Source organism: Girardinichthys multiradiatus, chromosome 11 (assembly GCF_021462225.1).
Source record: "Girardinichthys multiradiatus isolate DD_20200921_A chromosome 11, DD_fGirMul_XY1, whole genome shotgun sequence".
NCBI classification, from domain to species: domain Eukaryota; kingdom Metazoa; phylum Chordata; class Actinopteri; order Cyprinodontiformes; family Goodeidae; genus Girardinichthys; species Girardinichthys multiradiatus.
The window spans coordinates 19,066,724-19,080,774 of NC_061804.1; positions in this window are offsets into that span (position 1 = coordinate 19,066,724).

The window sequence follows — 14,051 nt, forward strand, 5'->3', positions numbered from 1 at the left end:
TCCAAGGTATAATTCCAGGTGCGTAACTCAGTTTGCATCATATTAAAGCTCAAAAATCTTCAAATAGGGATTTTAACTTTGATACGTAAGACTGGTCCATTTTGAGTCTGCATTTTATCCACTGTATCACTTGGCGATGTCAAACTTTAGATCTGCTGCAGTCTGAACTCCTTTATTTCCAACAGTTGGTTCAGTTACTGAAGGTTAAAATAATTCTTGTATTTTTACCTTTTCCATTAAGCAGAAACTACTTTAATAATTACATGGATCTTCATTGAAAATTTTCCAGCAAGGGAGAATTAATCTTTTGACTAATTTAGAGGAATTAACCCGTACATTCAGACAAGTTCTCATGATGAGGTCTTGGGGAGCTGGGCACCAGTTTTATAGACAAAACACAAAGTGTGATCTTCTCTCACAATGTCACTAAGTCCTCACTGGAGATATGAGCAACCATCCCCATAGTTACAGTACTGCACCCATACGTGCCAAAACATTTGTAACCCAGTGTTTCATTTTTTTTTATTAAGGCTGACATCCACTCTTTGTACGCATGGTTCAACCCATTAGTCAATTTAGCATTTGTCTTTTGTCTTTAATGATTGAAAAAAATGTTTTAGCAACCAAGACCACATTAAATATAATTTAAAGAAATTAAGAATCTATTTCCTTCTTGCTAATAGATTGCTCCTCAAAAGGTTCATTTTGTACATTAATATAAAGGTCTATTTTCCCTATTAAACTGTTTATTTTATAATTTCGTTAGCTTCAGTTTGTGTACGTAATGTGGCATTTTTCTTTAAATTTCATTTGAAGTCATGCATATAATTTTAACCTAGTTAGAACCACATAGGATTGATGTATTTAAAATATTTATAGCTTTTGTTAGCTCTATGTTTTAGCCTTTTACATCATTAGAATTATTCATTAATAATGAATTAATTTATCATCATGTATTTCAAATGAATTAGTATTAATTAAATTAGTCTCAGAGTTCACCACTGTGAATTTACCTAAATTGCACCACTCAAGGTGGCAGCAGGTTGGAGTAGCTCTGTTATTTTGATTCTGATTTATTCTTTTTTGGGAACTATTCCTCATGTGGTGGATACAGTTGATTTTTTTTTGGATGACTGTCCACTCCAGTGTCGGATGCTGTGCAGCTTGGAGGATTTTTCTTAATACTTTCTATTTTTCGACATTTGTTATGATGCATTGACATAGCAACGGGGTTGTTTCTTACAACCGGGAGCAGCTGATTAATATCTCAAAAGCTCAAATAATACTTCAGCTACAACCCCAAATCCCTGATGAGTTGAAAAGGAGACGCCGTGGATGCAGAGCAGGAGCTAAGAGAAGAGAGATAAGGAGGAAGTTCAAACCATCTCTTCCGTCGATTTTGATGGGCAATGTGAGATTGTTGGGAAACAAGTTGGATGAACTCCAAGCCCTACAAAGCACCCAGCCAGAGTACTGGGCATGCAGTATTAAGTGTTTTACTGAGACATGGCTGCAGGATCATATCCCTGACTCCAGCGTCTCTCTACCGGGCTTTTTAACCATGAAAGCAGACAGAGATTTAAAGAGGAGCGGCAAATGTAAAAGAGGAGGACTGGCAGTACTTGTGAACAACAGATGGTGTAATCCAGGACATGTTACTGTGAAGTGTCATCTCTGCAGTCCAGATATTGAACTGTTGGCAGTACGTTTTCGTCCATATTATTTACTCAGAGAGTTCACCAGTGTTATTTTGACAACAGTTTACGTTCCACCTTCCGCTGTTGCTGACACTGCATGTGATGCCATCAGCTCAGTTGTTGCTAAGCTACAGACACAAAACCCCAATGCTTTTGTGGCAATTTCTCGTGATTTTAACCATGCTTCACTCTCTGCTACACTTCCAACGTTTCAACAGTTTGTCAGCTGCTGTATCAGAGAAGACAAAACATTGGATTTGTTTTATGCAAATGTCAAGGACTCATACATCTCTACAGCAAGACCTCCTCTAGGCAAATCAGATCACAATCTTGTTTTTCTCTGCTCAAAATATAAGCCCCTTGATCAGAGGCAACCTGTAATAAAGAGGACTGTGAGAAAATGGTCACAGGAAGCTGAAGAAGCTCTGCAAGGTTGCTTTGAGGCTACACACTGGGACGCACTGTGCCAGCCACATGGAGAGGACATCAATGCCATGACTGAGTGTGTAACCGGCTATATAAACTTCTGTGTGGATAACATCATCCCCACCAGAACCGTGAGATGCTTCCCCAATAACAAACCTTGGATCACCAGTGACCTGAAGGACCTGCTTAACAAGAAAAGAAAGGCCTTCAGAGAGGGAGACAGAGAATTATTGAGGAGTTTACAGAAGCAACTTAAAGTCAAGATAAGAGACAGCAAGGAGGTGTACAAGAAGAAGCTGGAGAGCAAGCTCCAGCAAAACAATATCAGAGATGTGTGGACAGGGATGAAGAAGATCACAGGCTTCAAGCAGAAGGATGATCAGACCGATGGAGGTCTGGACAGAGCCAATGAACTGAACTTATTCTTCAATAGGTTCAGTTCAGAAACCAGCTTCGCATCCTCCTCTCCAGCTCACAGCCAAACAGACATTCCACCTTCCTTTTACCCACAGGATCCACAGCTGTCCAGTAACACCTCAAATGTTTTATCTTCCACCTCAGCCCTGGACCCTTCTGCTTCTACATGTTTGCCTTCAACCATATCAGAAGATGCTGATGCTTCCTTTGCTTCCCCCTTCCACCTGTGTGTCTCAAGAAGTCAGGTGAAGAGACAACTGGAAAGACTGAATAGGAATAAGGCTGCAAGTCCAGATCATGTCAGCCCTAGAGTCCTGAAGGCCTGTGCAGAGCAGCTCTGTGGGATTCTGCAGCACCTCTTCAACCTTAGCCTGGCCCAGAAGAAGGTTCCGGTGTTGTGGAAGACCTCCTGTCTTGTTCCGGTACCAAAGAAAACTCACCCATCAGTCCTCAATGACTATAGACCTGTTGCCCCGACATCCCACATCATGAAGGTCCTAGAGAGACTCCTGTTGGCCCACCTGAGTAAGCAAACAGTAAACCATCAGGACCCCCTTCAGTTTGCTTATCGCTGTGGAGATGGAGTTGAAGATGCCATCATACACCTGCTTCAACAAACCCACTGTAATCTGGACAAAGCCAGCAGCACTGTGAGGATCATGTTCTTTTATTTCTCCAGTGCATTTAATACAATCCAACCTGATTTGCTTTGTCAGAAACTCCAGAAGACTCAGGTGGAGGCCTCAACAATCTCCTGGGTCGAAGACTACCTGACAAACAGACCACAGTTTGTGAGACTGAAGGGTTGTGAGTCTAACCAGGTAGTCAGCAGCACAGGAGCACCACAGGGGACTGTACTCTCACCATTCCTTTTCACTCTGTACACCTCAGACTTCCAGTACAAGACAGACTCCTGTCATCTGCAGAAATACTCGGATGATTCTGCAGTCGTGGGGTGGATCAGAGATGGACAAGAAGCTGAGTACAGGAAGTTGGTGGACCGCTTTGTGGCATGGTGTGGAAACAATCATCTCATTTTGAACGTGACTAAAACAAAGGAGATGATTGTAGATTTTAAGAGAAACAGGATTAAGTCAAAAACTATTTCTATCATGGGAGAAGAAGTGGAGGTGGTGGAGGAGTATAAATACCTCGGTATTCACCTGGACAACAGACTAGAGTGGAGATGCAACTGTGAAGCCATCTACAAGAAGGGACAGAGCAGACTGTACTTCTTGAGGAAGCTTAGGTCCTTTGGTGTTTGCAGCAAGATGCTGCATATCTTCTATAAGTCTGTTGTGGAGAGTGTGATCTCTTCTGTCATCATCTGCTGGGGAAGCAACATCAGAGCCAGGGACTTAAAAAAGCTCAACAAGCTGATAAAGAAGGCTGGCTCTGTTCTGGGAACTCCTCTGGAACCTCTGGAGATCATTGTGGAAAGAAGGATTCTTCATAAAATGAAGAACATTATGGAGAACCCTTAGCATCCTTTTCATGACACTGTCCTACAACAACAGAGTGTCTTCAGTCCGAGGCTTCTTCAGATCTGCTGTAAGACAGACACTACAGGAGATCCTTCCTGCCCACAGCCATCAGCATCTACAACGGCTCTTTGAGGAAACCTTCATAATATGAGCTATAACAACATTTAATTTCCCTTTGGGATTAATAAAGTATTTTTGAATCAAATTGAATTTACCTAAATAAATTTAGGAGAAAACCACCTGGTTGTTTCTATTTGCAGTCACCTCAGTTTTAACAATAAAACATTAAATGTTATGAAGTTCATTTTAATGTTTACATTCTAAATGAGTCACATCATCTTGATTTGTCTTGGTTTAAGATGAGTAAATTTAAATCATGCAGGTTTAATGCATAAATCCTACCAATTGAACCAAATTATTAATTATAGTATAGGATCATGACTCAGGTTTGTTATCAAAATATATTCCTTATTTGTGGCATATCTTGAACTTTCAGCTAGTTTAATTTATTGGGACCAGGATAAAGTTTTCAGTCCATTAAATCCCCAATGATTCTGCAAGCAAAACTAATTATTTGAAGAAGTTTAAACTATTTCATTAACATTTTAATTATAAAACACATGATTCTAAATTTCATGCTTTATCTTTACTCAGTCATTTTATAAACAATTATTTTAACGCAGTTATCACAACAAGCCCCCTTTATTATTCTCACTTTTCTTTCAAACAGTGTTGAACTCAGGAAGGAAGGGATGAGCGTTTCCATGGAAGTTAAGGTGTGTTCAAACCTGGTAGGTGGGCGGAGCCAGGCGAAACCAACCTATGATAGGCTGTCTGTAGGTGGACTGTGGGCGGTCCCCACGGTTCTGTCCTTCCAACCCATCTTAGTGGACTTAAGACTGCAGAACTTTTAACATCAACTTACATCAAAAACACGCTGCTTCTTAGGAGTTAAGAAGCTTTCCTGAAAACTGAAGGTTTTAATCAGTCTGGGGTTAGAAAACATTATTCTAAACATGAATTATTATAGTATGCAACATATGAACAAACACTCATTAATTCCAATGAAACAAAGACAAATATCACAGACAGAGACACAGTTGGCCAAAATTTAGTTGTTTTCCTGATCAAATTGTAAATATCAAATTTAATAAATGTTTTAATGACGTCAAATCTACTCAGTGACTTAATGAAGCTTCAGTAATTTAAAGAAATTTTCAACAATCTCTTTTCAAAAATGTTTTTCTTAGCATATTTCCAGATGCTTTGATCATCAGGATTCTGTTTAAAGATAAGTGCACACAATCCAAAGAGATCTCAAATAATTTAGAAGCAGAGCAGCAGTCTTCTCTTATATGAATCCAAATATTTTGCTGCTGAAACTCTTTGCTAATTCTTCATACTTTAAACTTTGTAATGACAGCAGAGTTGTTGTTAAATTTTTCTTTTTGTTAAGTTTAATTTGATCACAGCTGTATTTCAGAATTTCTCTGCTCAGGTTAAATGCAGACAATTTTTAGGCCGGTATTAACATTTTATGGTTCTACCCAGACACTAAACAAACACAAACACTGCAGTGTTAAAACTTAAACAGAAAAATGAACAACTAAGTTTAATCCCCAACTAGATTTTATTTCATTGTAGCACTTCAAAAAGGACTGGACATAAACTTTAAATCAGGGTTATTAAAGTTTTGAAAGTTGGGGAAGAAAATTATTCTCAGGACCCTTCTGTTATAATTCAAATGTTGGAAAATGTTCCATTATTTGAAATATTGGTAATTTGAAGTTATCTTTTGTACTAATTTGAAATTTGTTTGGTACTCCTAGGTAGTGTAGGATTTAATTATTCTTTTACCCTATAAGTCCCCAAAAATGAAACCTTTATTTGAACATTTTCAAACTCATCCAAGTTGTCATGAAATCAAACATTTCTCCCTGGGCAGGAGACTGGAGTTTGAGCCGCTCTTCCTCTTTAATGTTGAGAGGGGCCTTTATTTATCCCTAAAATAAAGGACTTTACCTGCCTTTATGCCCCATAAAGGTCTTTCCTAGGATTTTAATTCTTGAACCCTAATTACTTCTGCCTTTATTCTGTTATAAAAGGACTTTAGTGACGAGTTTTAATTTCTTGAATCCTAGCCCTGGCTGCAAAACAACCTTCAGCCTCAACCTGTGTTCCCCAGAGTAGAAACCTAATTTGAGTATTAGATTTTAAAGCCAGAACCCATCATTGGCTTAGATCTTTTATTTAATAAGTGTAGTATTTTGGGTTGTTTTTTTTATTTGAATGTACTCTGTTCAGTTAAATGGCATACCTTTATTAATTTATTTAATTTCTCTTTACTGACCCACAATCTATGGCTCACGGGCCTCAGGGGTCCAGGAACCACAGGTTGAGGACCACTGCTTTAAATACTGATGCCAGCTTTCTGCAGAGATTAAAGAAAATGGATTAAATACCTTAAATATTTTCAGTCTAAAGGGTTTATTATTTCTGGCATCAACAACAACAGATTTAGGAGTTTCAATCACTAAATCACTAGTTCACAGCTCTAAATTAGCCCCACGTCATATTTTCTTTTAACCCAGAGTTCATAAGGAGCTTCAGACATTATAATAAAACACAGATCTGTTTTGGATTAAAGGAAAAGCATGCTTCAAAATCTGGTACTGGGGTGGGAAATAGTTCCACAGTTTCTGGAAGAAGGCCTTTCTAAGCAGAGTCTTTAGAGAACATGATATTTATTACAAATCAGAAACAGGCGGACCCAAGATTCAGCCAGACACAGTACTGAAAATTTAAAAGGTTTATTCAGCCACAGGAAAACGTCACTCAGGTAAAACTCCACACAGCTTCCGGGAATCACTGGGGCAGAGAGAGGGATTCATTACTTGTAGCTTCTCCAGAAGTCACTAACCTGCTTTTGTCTTGAGTGGAGGCATAAATCCAAAAGGCAAGGCAAGGTCAAGAACAATGATCAGACAGGAAGGAACGCTGGATATCTACTCACACGATGGCTTTCAAAAATCTGACACCGTCTGCTTGTCAGAGTCAGTATATATCAGGGAAGACACAGGTGCTTGGCATTCCACAGATTGCACTACACTGCAGCAGCCACCAGGTGCATCTAATCTGCTGATTGCAGCCAGGGAGACAGGGTAGAGCAGACGTGCCAGAATCATAACAATATTAGAGTTTTTGTGGTACCACTTGTCCAATTAGATTCCTTCTTACCTTCAGAACCAAAAATACATCTTTCCATTCTCATTTTACAGGTTTTTGCCCGCTCCTACTGGCCTCCAAATCCTACGCTCCCGCAATGCATTGCGCTGCTGATGTCATGTTCACAAGCCCTATAACAAACATAAAATAAGTAAAACATTATTTAAATAGCAGACATGTAAAGTAAATCTACTGGAAATAAGAAGTAACAGCATAACCGACTAGTGGACTAGCTCCCCCTCCTCTGAAGCACATCTTCATCATCCTCTTCCTCATCCTAATCAATGCAGCTGTCCGAACAATATTTCATTTCCATATCACTAGTCAGCTAAATGTGGTCCAAAATGTCCAAACTACTAATTTTAGTCTTCTATCCCATTATAAATGACCAATAATCCTGAAATAACACAACACTGGAAGCTAACGGAGCAAGGTGCAAGATAGCTGCTAGGCTTGTGAATTTACGCAGACTTTGCGCATCTGATACGCACGCGAATCACGGGGGACGGTGCTAGAAAGACAGGCTGTGACTTGTCGGAAAGGGGAGGTTCTCTAGTTTCTAATGATACCGGACATTAGGAGTTGCTGCAAAAAAAGGGGGTTTTCTGTAGCATATTGTTTACAGAGTCAGCCCTGTCTGAAGGACGTTTAAATATGATCTCGGGTGTTTAAATGTTTATGTGAAACCAAAAGTATTTGTGAAAAACTCATTTGGCGCACATTTTTGCCATTTTTGTCATAATAGCACCCAATAAATCTCTCCCTCATGTGAGGGATTTAGGGAATAACCCCCAACAGTGTCTGACATGATTTCAAAATTTGAGTCGGTCGTGGCAGATGGCCGCTCACACTGAGCCTGGTTCTGATGGAGGTTTCTTCCTGTTAAAAGGGAGTTTTTCCTCTCCACTGTCGCTACATGCATGCTCAGCATGAGGGATTGCTGCAAAGTCAATGCAAGTGACTGTCCACTGTCTCTACATGCTCATCCGGGTGGAGTCAATGCTGAAAGTCACTGAATCGATGCAATCTACTGGGTTTCCTTAGATAGAAATTTTTTTTAAATCAATTTGAATAATAAACTGGATTTGACTGCACTGTTTGATAATTAGGATCAATTGGAATGCATGTACCTGATTTGGAATATGTATGATTCGATTGAATTGCCTTGGGACGACGTGTGTAATAAATTGGCACCATTTAAATAAAAATCTGAATTGAATTTTGGTGGGGGAGAAAAAATGGGTCTCTCAACACCGGCTTACATACTAGGTTAGATAACGGGCAGTTATAAGCTAATGTAAAGCACAGCTCAGCATGATGTTTACATTGTTTTATGTTGGCGGAGCCAAGTCGGGGCTTTTGGGTATCTGCTCCTTTTTGTCTCCTCTCATTTTGTTTGTTACCACACCTCTATGTCACTCTTTTCTCTTTCTCACGCACTCAAACATGCACACTTGCACAAATCCACACACACACAAATATTTATTAACAGAACCTTATATCTCTGTTGATGTATGACTGCTTGGCGAGACATCTCAGCTGTCATATAGTGAAGTTCGCAGACGACACAGCAGTAGTGGGACGAATCTCGAATAATGATGAGTCCAAATACAAAAAGAAGGTGGAACATCTGGTGCAGTGGTGCAGAGAAAACAACCTCTGCATCAATGTGAAGAAGACTAAGTAGATGGTGGTGGATTTCAGAAGGGACAAGCGCCCTCTCCCTCCCCTGTACATTGGAGGAGCAGCTGTGGAAGAGGTCCCCAGCTTCAGGTACCAGGGTGTACACGTATCCAATGACCTCACCTGGAGTGCCAGCACTTCCTGTGTGCTCAGGAAGGCACACCAGGGTCTCTACTTCCTTAGGAAACAGAGGAATGCTGGACTTGGACGCTCAGTCTCGAGGAGCTTCTACCGCTGCACGGTGGAGAGCGCTCTCTGCACCTGTATCCAACACGTTCTCACTCCCAACTCGTCACATTTGGACGATTGGTCAGGCTCCCTCTGCGTGAGAACGTGTTGCTGCATCACAATATGGCATGATAGCTGCACTGCTGCTGAGAGGGAGGCTCTGCAGAGGGTGGTAAAGGCAGCACAGAGGACAGTGGGGAGCAGTCTTATAGGTGCAATATTAAGGACTACCTCATGCTTTACATGTGTATTTAGTACTTTGCAAAGTTAATTTCAGCTATTTAACTGTCTATATATATATATTTCTTTGCTCTTCGCTACATATATTTTTACTGATTGCTATTTATTGTTAGATTTAGTTTTGTATGTTATACTTAATTTTCTTTTTACTTTAGTATTAGGCTTCTTAACCGGGACCTGATAGAATATACTTTCTCACATGTCCATCACTCTTACTCTTGTCTAGATAACTTATAGTCAGCAGCTTGTTGTTGACTGACATCTCAGACATTGAGATACATCCTATAGGTGTCAGCGATCATGCTCCGGTCTCCCTAACTCTAGTAAATAAGAAAGAAAACCCACAAAGCAACCTCATCCTTAAGCAATGATGAGGTTTAATACATGATTGCTTAAGGATGAAGATTTTATCAAATATTCTAAAAGATAGTGGACCACATATTTGGAGTTTAATGATCTCCCTGGGACATTAACATCTATTCATTGGGAGGCAGGGAAAGCAGCGATGAGAAGTAAAATAATCTCATTCTCATCACATAAGATGAAAAAAAAAAAAAACATATTCAGGAATTATAAGAAACCAGGAGGAAATGCTGGGCAAACTACATAAAGTAAAACAAGAATTAAATAAAATTATTGACAAAAAAACAAAAAACAATTCTTAGTACAAGAACTTTGAATAGAAAACTTGGCAATCATGGCAATAAATCAGGTAGCTTTTTAGCTAACCAGCTAAAGACAACTATATTTGCTGTTAAAGACTCGACAGGCAATACAATTTATATCCTGAAAGAATAAACAGCACTTTCAGAGATTTTTACAAAGTTTTATGCTCACCACAACTGACATCAACCGAAATCCAGGAAGCCCTCAAAAGCATGCCCAATAAAAAGGCTCCAGGCCCAGATTGAATTTCAGCAGAGTTCTCCAAAGAATTCTGGAATATTTTAGCTCCAGCATCCACAGAATGTTGCAGAAAACCGAGGAAAATGGCAGACGTCCGCCAAATATAGATCCATCAAACATTACCCTCCTGTTAAAACCAGACAAAGACCCAGTACTTCCTACCAGCTACCGTCCCATATCCCTTTTTAATGTTGATCTCAAAATAATCAGTAAAGCCCTCGCAAAAAGACTAGAAATGGTAAGTCCTTTCATAATGCATCCTGACCAAACTTGTTTGATAAAAGGGAGGCATTCATCCACAAATTTAGCAGCTTACTTAATTTAATAGACTATGCCCACTAATAGTCTTGGTGGGGGATCTTTGGCTTCGTCCTGTGGGGCATTGTTGCTGATACGGGGGTTGTCTGGGGTGTCCCTGGGTTGGGGTCACTGGTATTTCTGGTGGTGGGGCCTGTGGCCCACAACGGGCAAAAAGCATTTGATAGAGTTTACTGGAAATTCATGTTTGAAACCTTAAGTAAATTTGGTTTTGGAAACTCTTTCATAAACTGGTTGAAAATATTATACAGTTCTCCAACAGCAATGTATCAAAAACATAACCAAACGTCTTCCAGCTTCTATCTTCAGAGGGGCACTAGGCAGGGATGCCCAATTTTCCCCTTATTTGTTATGATTTGGGGGTGTTTGGTTTTTCTCATTTTTTGTTCTCGCAGTTGAGTTTTGAAATCTCTTTCTGTTTTAGAGGCGGTGCTGGAGTTTAGGTTTGTTTTCTTGTGGATGTTTTCAGTTCGTAGAGCTTTCAGGTTTATGTTCTGTTAGAGTTATGTTTCTTAGGTTTGATTATGTTCTTAGATTTCTGTTTTGCCCAGTTACATTTTGTTTCTCCCTGCCTCTGTCAACCTTAGCAATCAGCTTCGTCTGCATCTTGTAATCTGTTTCCTTGTTTCACCTGGTTCACGCTCCATATTTACACGTCTGTTCTGTTTACTCCTCGCAGAAACATTATGGATCACGTCACCCTGTTTTCATTCAGTTCATGCCGTTATTGCCAAGCCTGGCTTGCCTGTCTGTCCATGCCTGTTTTTGCCACCACCTGTTAAAGTGAGTTTTATTGATTAAATCCTTACTCACCACCGTTGACCCTACACCAAACCTGACATTATTATTTGCTGTTTTTTTTAACCACTTACAACAGCAATTAGGCAAACTAAAGATATTAAAGGCATAAAATGCATGAATATTGAACATAAAATCAGTCTTTATGCAGATTATGTGTTACGTTTTCTCCAGCACTCACAAACCGCTCTCTCTCAGGTTATTGGATTGATTAATTCTTTCTCAAGAGTTTCAGATTATTCTATAAATTGGGTAAAATCTACAGCTCTTCCAATTAATTGTTCTTTCCACAATTCCATTAATACACAACTGCATTCAGGGAATATTACAAATTTGGGTGTTGTTTCTCCTAGATAGGCAGAATAAACAAAACTAAACCACATGCCACTTTTAAAATAGTGGAAGATGATCTTGCTAGATGGAAATCAATATCCATATGACTGATGGACAGGGTTGCTTCAATAGAAATGATGGTCTTGACAAAATCAATTACTTTTTCCTCAATGATCCCAAAAAATTTCATCTGACTGGTTTAGATCTCTGGACTCCTCCATTACTAAATTTCTTTGGAAAGATAAACTCCCACGTATTAGCTTAAAAATGCTACAGAAGACTAAAGAAAAAGGAGGACTGGATCTGCCTAACTTTCACCATTACTTCGTTGCCAATAGAATCAGTATCAGAATCAGCTTTATTGCCAAGTTCGTACATACAAACAAGGAATTTGCCTCCGGTACACTTTGCTCTTTTGTTCTGTTTTTGCATTACAGAATATACAAATTTACAATTTACAATGTACAATATACACATATCTAATAAAAAAGGTGCATTTGCAACATCTGTATGCTGTTGTTCTGTACTCTAGTGAATGTTCATCAGAGAAACAGCCTGGGGGAAGAAACTGTCTCTGTGGCGGCTGGTTTTAGTAAACAGTGCTCTGTAGCGCCACCTGAAGGTAAAGCTCTGAACAGTTTATGTGCAGGGTGTGTGGAGTCTGCAGAGATTTTAGCAGCTCTTTTCCTGACCCTAGACCTGTATAAGTCCTGGATGGAGGGAAGGTCAGCCCTGATTATTCTCTCTGCAGTTCTGATTATTCGTTGCAGTCTGGACCTGTCCTGTTTTGTGGATGAGCCAAACCACACTGAGATGGATGAAGACAGGACAGACTGAATGATGGCAGTGTAGAAGATGACCAACAGCTCCTGTGGAAGGTTGAACTTCTTGAGTTGCCTCAGGAAGTACAGTCTCTGCTGGGCCTTCTTTCAAACAGTGTCTATGTGTGAAGACCATCTCAGGTCCTCAGAGATGGTGGTTCCTAAGAACCTGAAGTGGTCCACGGCAGATACAGTGTTGTTGAGGATGGTGAGGGGGGTGTATGGGGGTGGTGTTCTCCGAACGTCCACCACCATTTCCACAGTCTTGAGTGGGTTCAGTTCAAGGTAGTTCTGACCGCACCAGTGTACCAGCCGATCCACCTGCTGTCTGTATGCAGACTCATCACCGTCCTGGATCAGTCCAATGACAGTGGTGTCGTCTGCAAACTTAAAGAGTTTCACGTACGAGTCCGATGAGGTGCAGTCATTTGTATACAGAGAGAAGAGGAGTGGGGATAGAACACACCCCTGGGGGGCACCAGTACTTATTGATCTGGATCGGGAGAAGATGCTCCCCGGTCTCACCTGCTGCTGTCGGTCCGTCAGGAAGCTGTTGATCCACTGACAGGTGGAGGATGGGACGTTGAGCTGGGTGAGCTTCTGGTGGAGGATGTCTGGTATGATGGTGTTGAAGGCCGAGCTGAAGTCTACAAACAGGATCCTGGCGTACGTTCCTGGGTGGTCGAGGTGTTGCAGGATGAAGTGTAGACCTAAGTTAACAGCATCATCTGCCGACCTGTTTGCTCGGTAAGCAAATTGCAGAGGGTCCAGCAGGGGGCCTGTGATGCCTTTCAGGTGCTTCAACACCAGCCGCTCAAAGGATTTCATGATCACAGACGTCAGGGCTACAGGCCTGTAGTCATTTAATCCTATGATGGTGGGTTTCTTGGGAACCGGGATGATGGTGGATCGTTTGAGGTAGGAGGGGACCTCACATTTCTCCAGTGACTTGTTGAAGATCCTTGTGAAGATTGGAGCGAGTTGATGTGCGCAGGCTTTCAGGCATGATGGGGAGACGTTATCAGGTCCTCCAGCTTTCTTTGTTTTCATGCGCTGAAAGAGCCTGTTTACCTCTTCCTCGGAGATCTTTAGTGCAGGCAGAGGATCTGATGGTGGGGGGTTGGTTGCTTTATGGGAGGAATTTGTTCCTGAATGGGATGTAGAGGAGATGATTTGAGGTGTGAATGGCTTCTTGTCATGTCTGCAGTAGAAGCCATTCAGACGGTTGGCCAGGAAACGACTCTGTTCAGGATGGGCTCTTGTAGGCAGTCAGGTTTCTCAGACCAGTCCATACAGCTGAAGTGTCACCAGTAGAAAGGCTGTTCTTAAGCTTCTCACTTTAGCTTCTCTTGGCTGTTTTGATCTCTTTTGTTAGTTTGTTCCTGGCCTGCCTGTACCACGCCCAATCTCCACTGCTGTGAGCTTCTTCCTTTTCCCTGCGCAGATGCCTGAGGTGTGGAGTAAACCATGGCTTA